This window comes from Eurosta solidaginis, chromosome 5 (genome assembly GCF_040869045.1).
Source record: "Eurosta solidaginis isolate ZX-2024a chromosome 5, ASM4086904v1, whole genome shotgun sequence".
NCBI lineage: Eukaryota > Metazoa > Arthropoda > Insecta > Diptera > Tephritidae > Eurosta > Eurosta solidaginis.
In genome coordinates this window covers 133300256-133311745 of record NC_090323.1, presented here as the reverse complement: position 1 = coordinate 133311745, position 11490 = coordinate 133300256, and the positions used below count along the sequence as shown (strand labels likewise).

General features: G+C 33.9%; 1 long non-coding RNA gene across 1 annotated transcript; it reads right to left on the bottom strand.

Annotated features, from left to right (window-relative positions):
* Positions 1 to 9959: 9959 nt before the first annotated feature.
* Positions 9960 to 11253, bottom strand: LOC137233795 (uncharacterized). The gene is made up of 5 exons (XR_010947566.1): positions 10986 to 11253; positions 10544 to 10631; positions 10344 to 10474; positions 10165 to 10275; positions 9960 to 10112 (listed from the first exon to the last, which is right to left on the bottom strand). It is a non-coding gene; the product is annotated as an uncharacterized lncRNA (long non-coding RNA).
* Positions 11254 to 11490: the final 237 nt, after the last annotated feature.

Genomic DNA, 11490 nt, shown 5'->3' with positions numbered 1-11490 from the left:
TATCAACAGATGTTGTTGCTTTATCTGATGCGGAAAAATAAATTTATCTGAATCACAACAGCGACAACCTTCACATGTGGCTTTGTTGTGAAAAACTTATATGGTAATATATTTTCTTTTTCCAAATCTTTAGTCAAGTTGGACGTGGTATTTTCTACACTATTGCTGTTGCTCTCTATATAACAAATCAATACCAGCTACAGAACTGTTGACGGCATTAGATTAAAAACGGTAAAAAATTAAAATGCAATAAAAAGAGTTGTGACCTTAATGAGTGAATTCTGAATGAATCTTTATTCAAATATTTCAGCTTATTATACTCAGTTGAGCAGAGCTCACAGAGTATATTAACTTTGATTGGATAACGGTTGGTTGTACAGGTATAAAGGAATCGAGATAGATATAGACTTCCATATATCAAAATCATCAGTGTCGAAAAAAAATTCGATTGAGCCATGTCCGTCCGTCCGTCCGTCCGTCTGTCCGTTAACACGATAACTTGAGTAAATTTTGAGGTATCTTGATGAAATTTGGTATGTAGGTTCCTGGGAACTCGTCTCAGATCGCTATTTAAAATGAACGATATCGGACAATAACCACGCCCACTTTTTCGATATCTAAAATTTCGAAAAATTTAAAAAGTGCGATAATTCATTACCAAATACGGATTAAGCGATGAAACTTGGTAAGTGAGTTGAACTTATGACGCAGAATAGAAAACTAGTAAAATTTTGGACAATGGGCGTGACACCGCCCACTTTTAAAAGAAGGTAATTTAGAAGTTTTGCAAGCTGTAATTTGGCAGTCGTTGAAGATATCATGATGAAATTTGGCAGGAACGTTACTCTTATTACTATATGTCTGCTTAATAAAAATAAGCTAAATCGGAGAACGACCACGCCCACTTTTTAAAAAAAAAATTTTTTTAATTCAAATTTTAAAAGAAAAGTTAATATCTTTACAGTATATAAGTAAATTATGTCAACATTCAACTCCAGTAATGATATGTTGCAACAAAATACAACAATAAAATATTTTGGTAGGAGCTTAGATTCTGGGACGATAACTTATTTCTGTGAAAAAGGGCGAAATCGGTTGAAGCCACGCCCAGTTTTTATACACAGTCGACCGTCTTTACTAAACTCAGTTCACGTACTTATCTAAACGCACTTTGTATTGGTGTAAAAAATGGCCGAAATCGGACTATGACCACGCCCACTTTTTCGATATCGAAAATTACGAAAAATGAAAAAAATGCCATAATTATATACCAAATACGAAAAAAGGGATGAAACATGGTAATTGTATTGGTCTATTGACGCAAAATATAACTTTGGAAAAAAACTTGGTAAAATGGGTGTGACACCTACCATATTAAGTAGAAGAGAATGAAAAAATTTTGCAGGGCGAAATCAAAAGCCCTTGGAATCTTGGAAGGAATACTGTTCGTGGTATTACATATATAAATAAATTAGCGGTACCCGACAGATGATGTTCTGGATCACCCTGGTCCACATTTTGGTCGATATCTCGAAAACGCCTTCACATATACAACTAGGGGCCACTCCCTTTTAAAACCCTCATTAATACCTTTAATTTGATACCCATATCGTACAAACACATTCTAGAGTCACCCCTGGTCCACGTTTATGGCGATATCTCGAAAATGCGACCACCTATACAACAACCACCACTCCCTTTTAAAACCCTCATTAATACCTTTAATTTGATACCCATATCGTACAAACAAATTCTAGAGTCACCCCTGGTCCACGTTTATGGCGATATCTCGAAAAGGCGTCCACATATAGAACTAAGGTCCACTCCTTTTTAAAATACTCATTAACACCTTTCATTTGATACCCATATCGTACAAACAAATTCTAGAGTCACCCCTGGTCCATCTTTATGGCGATATCTCGAAAAGGCGTCCATCTACAGAACTTAGGCCCACGCCCTTTTAAAATACTCATTAATACCTTTCATTTGATACCCATATCGTAAAAAATAAATTCTAGAGTCACCCCTGGTCCACCTTTATGCCGATATCTCGAAAAGGCCTCCACATATAGAATAAGGCCCACGCCCTTTTAGAATACTCATTAACACCTTTCGTTTGATACCCATGTCGTACAAACGCATTCTAGAGTCACCCCTGATCCACCTTTATGGCGATATATCGAAAAGGCGTCCACCTATAGAACTAAGGCCCACGCCCTTTTAAAATACTCATTAACTCCTTTCATTTGATACCCATATTGTACAAACAAATTCTAGAGTCACCCCTGGTCCACCTTTATGGCGATATCTCGAAAAGGCCTCCACATATAGAACTAAGGCCCACGCCCTCTTAAAATACTCATTAGCACCTTTCATTTGATACTCATATCGTACAAACACATTCTATAGTCACCCCTGGTCCATCTTTATGGCGATATCTCGAAAAGGCGTCCATCTACAGAACTTAGGCCCACGCCCTTTTAACATACTCATTAATACCTTTCATTTGATACCCATATCGTAAAAAATAAATTCTAGAGTCACCCCTGGTCCACCTTTATGGCGATATCTCGAAAAGGCGTCCACCTATAGAACTTAAGCCCACTCCCTTTTAAAATTATCATTAACACATTTCATTTGATACCCATATCGAACAAACAAATTCTAGAGTCAGGCCTGGTCCACCTTTATGGCGATATCCCTGAATGGCGTCCATCTATAGAACTATGGCCCACTTCCTCATAAAATACTCTTTAATACCTTCCATTTGATACACATGTCATACAAACACATCCCAAGGTTACGCTAGGTTCTTTTTACAACATGGTGATTTTCCCTTACTTTGTCTCCACAGCTCTCAACTGAGTATATAATGTTCGGTTACACCCGAACTTAGCCTTCCTTACTTGTTTATATTAAATTATTCTAAACATATTCTTACATACATATTTACATTTAAGCATACATACTTACATGCATACATCTCTACTTTAAGCATACATACTCACATACCTACATACAACTCGATACAAAATATGTACCTACACATCTGTGTTGAGCTGTGACTTCTATGGGAAATGCAATGTTTGCAAATTTGCTAGAATTCAATTTTGTTTGGTTGTGGGTTGTACACACACCTGTATTAAATCGTGTGAATAGCTATGTCAGCAATAATTATCAAATGCATATTTATGTGTTGATGAACATTTAGAATATTTTTGTAGCAGGGTAGCATATTAGACTGATTTAAATATTTGGGATTAAATTGTTGGCTGTTTACACTACATCTCCCTTTTTTTTTAGAATGCTTATGCATTTGGAGAATGCACGAGCATTCAATTTTTATAAATTAATTATACTTTTGTATTTTATGTTTGTAGGTTGAACATTTTCTTGTTCTACTAATTTAAGTATATTTTTGTGTATTTTTATTTTCTTATTATTTATGATATTGCTATTTTCTATGTTACTGAGAAATTTTTGCTTATCCTCATTTCCTATTCTAGATGGGATTAAAGTGTCATTATTTTTATTATTAGTGGTTTCTTCTTTATAGGGTATTAGAGTAAAATTATTATTTTCATCGATTTATTCTACCTTATAGGGCCCTTTATACCTACTATCTGACCTGTTTCGTTTTTTACTAACACTACATCTCCTATATTTATTTCCTTATAGTGAATATTTTTATCATAACTAATCTTTTGTTTTTCTTTAGCCTCTTCTACTAATTTAAAGGCTCTATCCCATGCTATTTGTAATCTATATTTAATTTCTTTATTGTAAGCCTCATAATTGTATAATGGGCTTACCGTATTTTCTTGTCAAAATTCGTAAGTCTGGGGTTTTTTGCCAAAGATCAATTCGAATGGGCAATAGTTATGGACTGTAGATGGGGTAGTATTGTAACAATATGCAAAATATTTAAGATATTCGTCCCAGTCATCTTTGTTAATGGATATGTATGAACGCACATATTCATTGAAAGTTCTATGGCTACGTTCAACAGTGCCTAAAGTTTGGTGATGATACGGCGTAGATGTTTTGTGCTCAATATTGAGAAGTTTACATAGTTCTTCAAACAGGCTATTTTTATATTCAGGTCTCATATCCGTTATTATTGTTTTTATACTTCCCTAAATTAATATGAAATTCTCGAATATGGCTCTGGCTACTGTTTTGGCATGTTTGCTCTGTATAGGAATTGCAACTAAGTATTTAGTCAAATCACATATTAGAGTGACAGCGTATTCGTTTCCATTTAATGATCTTGGTAAAGGTTCAATTGTATCTATTTGTACTGAGGCGTTCGAGGTGGTGTTTCAGTCAAAATCATTGGTTCTTTTAAATTTTTATAAATTTTATTTTTATTGCAATTAACGCATTTCTTTATATATTTTCTTATATCATTTTTCATATTTTTCCAGTAATATTTTTGTCTTATTTTATTAGTTGTACGATTGGTTCTTGGGTGGCCACCATTAACAGGATCATCGTGATATTTTTGAAGAATCTTTTTAATTTTATCATTTTCCGTCACATGCACAACCTCCGAAGTTAACGCAATAGTTAAATTTTTGGGAACTTTGGTACCTATTTCCTTAAATGTGTCTACTCGAGTATAGTTAAACAATTTGTCTCCTAAAGAAAACTGTATTTTCTTAATTCCCAAATTGCCGGCTTTTTCCATAAGCCTGGTAAAGAATTGGCCTAAGTCAATCTTCGCCTCAACAATTTAATTTTCTATATTTATTTCACTACAAATTTTCTTTCCCTTTTTGAAATATAATTTCGGAGGATCGAAAACGAGCTGGACTAGTCTTTTAACTTCACATTTATTAAGCGCGTCGTATATTATAGGGTTCTCTTTGTGACTTTTAATCTCTTCATTTCTATTACTATTATTACTGGAATTCTTTTTAGTTTGCGATCTTGTCGTGACTTTCATTATTTTACATGCCTGTACTGACATTCCTTTCAAATCATTGATATCTATTCGTGACAGAGCGTCTGCCACGTAATTTTCTTTTCGGGCTATGTACTCCACCCCAAAGTCATACTCTTCCAAATCTTACCTGATTCTAGTTAATTTAGATGAAGGGTTTTTCATTGAGAATAAATACGTTAAAGGTCGATGATCAATTTTCACTGTGAATTTTCTGCCATAAACATATGGTCTAAAGTATATAATTGCCCAATGTATGGCCGCCAATTCTTTTTCGATCGTGGCTTTGTTTATTTCGCCTTTTGTAAATGACCTTGAGGCATAGGCAATGGGTAATTGTTTTCTTTCATATTCTTGGCTTAGCACAGCACCGCAAGCATGACCACTTGCGTCGGTTGTAATAAAGAACTCTTTATCAAAATTGGGATACTGTAGGATATTTGGACTAACTAATGCATTTTTTAGGTAATTAAAAGATTTCTCGCAGTCGTCTGTCCAATTGAAAATTACATTTTTCTTACTAAGTCTTGTTAGTAATTGCTAATAATTGCAAAATGCGACAAATCTTTTGGCTTCATCGGCATTTTTGGGAGTTGGATAATTTTGAACAATTTTAAATTTGCTTGGGTCTGGTAAAATTCCAGTACTTGTGCATTTATGTCCAAGATAAGTGACTTCTTTGCTGAAAAATAGACATTTGTTCGGATGTAATTTTAAATTATATTTTCTGCATGTGGAGACTACATCCCGTAAATTTTTATACTCAGTTGAGCAGAGCTCACAGAGTATATTAAGTTTGATTGGATAACGGTTGGTTGTACATATATAAAGGAATCGAGATAGATATAGACTTCCATATATCAAAATAATCAGGATCGAAAAAAAATTTGATTGAGCCATGTCCGTCTGTCCGTCCGTCCGTTAACACGATAACTTGAGTAAATTTTGAGGTATCTTGATGAAATTTGGTATGTAGGTTCCTGAGCACTCATCTCAGATCGCTATTTAAAATGAACGATATCGGACTATAACCACGCCCACTTTTTCGATATCGAAAATTTCGAAAAACCGAAAAAGTGCGATAATTCATTTCAAAAGACAGCTAAAGCGACGAAACTTGGTAGATGAGTTGAACTTATGACGCAGAATAGAAACTTAGTAAAATTTTGGACAATGGGCGTGGCACCGCCCACTTTTAAAAGAAGGTAATTTAAAACTTTTGCAAGCTGTAATTAGGCAGTCGTTGAAGATATCATGATGAAATTTGGCAGGAACGTTACTCCTATTACTGTATGTACGCTTAATAAAAATTAGCAAAATCGGAGAAGGACCACGCCCACTTTTAAAAAAAAAATTTTTTTTAAAGTAAAATTTTAACAAAAAATTTAATATATTTACAGTATATAAGTAAATTATGTCAACATTCAACTCCAGTAATGATATTGTGCAACAAAATACAAAAATAAAAGAACATTTCAAAATGGGCGTGGCTCCGCCCTTTTTCATTTAATTTGTCTAGGATACTTTTAACGCCATAAGTCGAACAAAAATTAACCAATTGGAAGGGGCATAGATTTTATGACGTTAACTGTTTTCTGTAAAAATGGGCGAAATCGGTTGATGCCACGCCCAGTTTTTATACACAGTCGTCCGTCTGTCCTTCCGCATGGCCGTTAACACGATAACTTGAGCAAAAATCGACATATCTTTAATGAACTTAGTTCACGTGCTTACTTGAACTCACTTTATCTTGGTATGAAAAATGATCGAAATCCGACTATGACCACGCCCACTTTTTCGATATCGAAAATTACGAAAAATGAAAAAAATGCCATGATTCTATACCAAATACGAAAAAAGGGATGAAACATGGTAAGGTAATTGGATTGTTTTATTGACGCGAAATATAACTTTAGAAAAAACTTTATAAAATGGTTGTGACACCTACCATATTAAGTAGATGAAAATTAACAAGTAAGGAAGGTTAAGTTCGGGTGTAACCGAACATTACATACTCAGTTGAGAGCTATGGTGACAACATAAGGGAAAATAACCATGTAGGAAAATGAACCGAGGGAAACCCTGGAATGTGTTTGTATGACATGTGTATCAAATGAAAGGCATTAAAGACTATTTTATGAGGGAGTGGGCCATAGTTCTATAGGTGGACGCCATTTAGGGATATAGCCATAAAGGTGGATCAGGGTTGACTCTAGAATGCGTTTGTACGATATGGTTATCAAATGAAAGGTATTAATGAGTATTTTAAAAGGGCGTGGACCTAAGTTCTATAGATGGACGCCTTTTCGAGATATCGCCATAAAGATGGACCAGGGGTGACTCTAGAATGCGTTTGTACGATATGGGTATCAAATGAAAGGTGTTAATGAGCATTTTAAAAGGGAGTAATCCTTAGTTCCATAGGTGGACGCCGTTTCGAGATATCGCCATAAAGGTGGACCAAGGGTGACCCTAGAATTTGTTTGCACAATATGGGCATCAAACGAAAGGTGCTAATGAGTATTTTAAAAGGGAGTTGGCCTTAGTTCTATAGGTGGACGCCGTTTCGAGATATCGCCATAAAGGTGGGCCAGGGGTGACTTTAGAATTCGTTTGTGCAATATGGGTATCAAACGAAAGGAGTTAATGAGTATTTTAAGAGGGAGTGGGCCTTAGTTCTATAGGTGGACGCATTTTCGAGGTATCGCAATAAAGGTGGACCAGGGGTGACTCTAGACTTTGTTTGTACGATATGGGTATCAAATGAAAGGTGTTAATGAGTATTTTGAAAAGGGAGTGGGCCTTCGTTCTATAGGTGTTCGCCTTTTCGAAATATCGCCATAAAGGTGGACCAGGGGTGACTCTAGAATGAGTTTGTACGATATGGGTATCAAATTAAAGGTATTAATGAGAGTTTTAAAAGGGAGTGGTGGTAGTTGTATATGTGAAGGCGTTTTCCAGATATCGACCAAAATGTGGACCAGGGTGACCCAGAACATCATCTGTTGGATACCGCTAATTTATTTATATATGTAATACCTGCCAAGATTTTAAGGGTTTTTTATTTCGCCCTGCAGAACTTTTTCATTTTCTTCTACTTAATATGGTAGGTGTCACAACCATTTTATAAAGTTTTTTCTAAAGTTATATTTCGAGTCAATAAAACAATCCAATTACCTTACCATATTTCATCCCTTTTTTCGTATTTGGTATAGAATTATGGCATTTTTTTCATTTTTCGTAATTTTCGATATCGAAAAAGTGGGCGTGGTCATAGTCGGATTTCGTTCATTTTTCATACCAAGATAAAGTGAGTTCAGATAAGTATGTGAACTGAGTTTAGTAAAGATATATCGATTTTTGCTCAAGTTATCGTGTTAACGGCCATGCGGAAGGACAGACGGAAGACTGTGTATAAAAACTGGGCGTGACATCAACCGATTTCGCCCATTTTCACAGAAAACAGTTAACGCCATAAAATCTATGCCCCTACCAAATTTCAAAAGGATTGGTTAATTTTTGTTCGACTTATGGCGTTAAAAGTATCCTAGACAAATTAAATGAAAAAGGGCGGAGCCACGCCCATTTTTAAATTTTCTTTTATTTTTGTATTTTGTTGCACCATATCATTACTGGAGTTGAATCTTGACATAATTTACTTATATACTGTAAAGATATTAAATTTTTTGTTAAAATTTTACTTTAAAAAATTTTTTTTTTAAAAGTGGGCGTGGTCCTTCTCCGATTTTGCTAATTTTTATTAAGCGTACATATGGTAATAAGAGTAACGTTCCTACCAATTTTCATCATGATATCTTCAACGACTGGCAAATTACAGCTTGCAAAAGTTTTAAATTACCTTCTTTTCAAAGTGGGCGGTGCCACGCCCATTGTCCAAAATTTTACTAATTTTCTATTTTGCGTCATAGGTTCAACTCATCTACCAAGTTTCGTCGCTTTATCGGTCTTTTGTAATGAATTATCGCACACTGAACCAAAAAAATACTAAAAACCACGTAAAGTTAACATTTTTTGTTTACAATTCTCAACTGAAATGAAAAAATGTTAATTTTATCATTTCGACGTGAAATTTATGTGTATGAAACACGTACAATTAACATGACGATCATGTATTATTGATATGATACTCATGTATAATTAACATGATATTTATGTATATGTACATGAAACACGTACAATTAACATGACGGTCATGTATTATTGATATGATACTCATGTATAATTAACATGATATTTATATATATGTACATGAAACACGTACAATTAACATGACGATCATGTATTATTGATATGATACTCATGTATAATTAACACGATATTTATGTATATGTACATGAAACACGTACAATTAACATGACGATCATGTATTATTGATATGATACCCATGTATAATTAACATGATATTTATGTATATGTACATGAAACACGTACAATTAACATGACGATAATGTATTATTGATATGATACTCATGCATAATTAACATGATATTTATGTAATACTCACGTAGAGCAACGTTGAAACAACATTTTAAAAATGTTAATTGGAAATTATACTTACGTGAAAGTAACGTTAAATATACATTAAAAACTGTTGATTTGAAATGAAGATCACATCAAATTAAAATTATTTTTAGTATATTTATTATTATTTTTCAATTCAATAAAATTTATTTTTTTATAATAAATAGGCACTTGTTTACATATTTTTTTAATGAATAAACAGGAACTAAAAATTCTTATTTCTAATGACAGGAGTTCCTTCGTTAATGTAGTACAAATGAATAGGTGGACTTGTAAAAAATTCAACATTTTTTAATTCAATAACATTCTTTTTACAACCAACTTTGTACGGTTGATAGTGCTCTAAGAATCCAATAATTTCATGTTTATAGACCAGAAAGTAAACCTCATTATTGACACTAATAACAATTTCTTTTATTTCATATAGTTCAATGACTTCTTCAGTAGTTTTTGTTAAAAAATAGCCCTTTTTATACGTCGTCCCCTTAAAGTTGACTAATTTGAAGTTTTCCACAATAATGTTAAGCAATCTTTTTCTATCATGCATATCCAACTTTTTCTTCATTATATACAAGCTTAGTAGAGATTGGCCGCTTTTTGAGTTTTTCACCATGTCAGTTACATTCTGCAAGAAAATGAAGTTTAAAGAGTATCCACAGCTTCCAATCAACCCTTACCGTAACTTTCACCGAATTGGAATTGCTAGCTGGTCAGTGGAGAGGCTGATTTTCAAGCCAATTTTGTACATTTGAGTTCATACTAAGAGTCGAAAGAGATTCTTCTGGAAACTAAAACAGAAAATTGTTAATATTAAAACTCAATATACTATTTAAAACTTTATAGAAAAATATATTACGTTCTTGTGTTTCCAAAGCCCAATTTTTTCCCTAAGTTCTGCTCTATAACCTATATTTTCGTTGCCTGGGAATGCCAACGCCAAGTCGTCACAGTTTATGTACTTTAACCGGTCATATGTGATTCCATAAGCTTTATTTGGGTCAGTTTAAACATGATTAGTTACAAAAGATTTTTAATATAAATAAGATAAACCATTACCATAAAACTTGTCGTAAGCGGCTTCTACATTCATCTCTTTCAATAAGTTTTTTAAACGCTGGTCCTCTCCTGATTGAGTTTGGACAGCCTAGGCAGAAAATATCATGGTATGCATTTAGATCAGTCAATGTCATTACAGCTTTAAGGTACTCCAGAGCAGCAGTACCAATGAAAAATATGCCCTGCTACTGCTCCGGCTCTGAACATGAACAGAGTTAGGAGCAGAGCCGTAGCACAAAAAAGGGATAGAACTTTTTAGGCTCTGCATTTTTTCTGCTGTTTGCCCCGCTCTAAAACGCGACGTAGTTCATAGCCTAAGGAATGCTATCACTGTATTAGGCTACGGCTCTGCTCTATGCTCCATACATTGCATAGCATTTTCAATGGATGGTCTTCAAATTAACCATATAAAAAGAAGTTGTTTATAAAAATCACTTCTTACCAGTTGTAAATTTCCACACGGAGCACCTTGCGTCACAATCTCTGTGTTTTCAGAAATTTGCAGAAGTCTTTCTTCTAGAAAGAATTCCTCTGCCCAGCGTTATTCATAGCCAGCGAAACGTTTTCGCCAAGTAGCAAGCAATTATCACTCATTTACACTTTTATTTCATGTCTTGTTCTTTAATCAATACTCACTCATATATATTTATACTTATACACAACGTACAAAACGATTTAATTCGATTTTCTATAGAACGTTTTTTAATAAATATTCTGTGAAATGTTTTATTAACATGAAAGACTGATTTAACAGTTTTCATATCAAATTGACGTGAAAGCTGTTACTTTGATAATTTTCAATGTTAGATGGTGAAATGTTTTATTAACATGAAAGACTGATTTAACAGTTTTCATATCAATTTGACGTGAAAGCTGTTACTTTGATAATTTTCAATGTTAGATGGTGAAATGTTTTATTAACATGAAAGACTGATTTAACAGTTTTC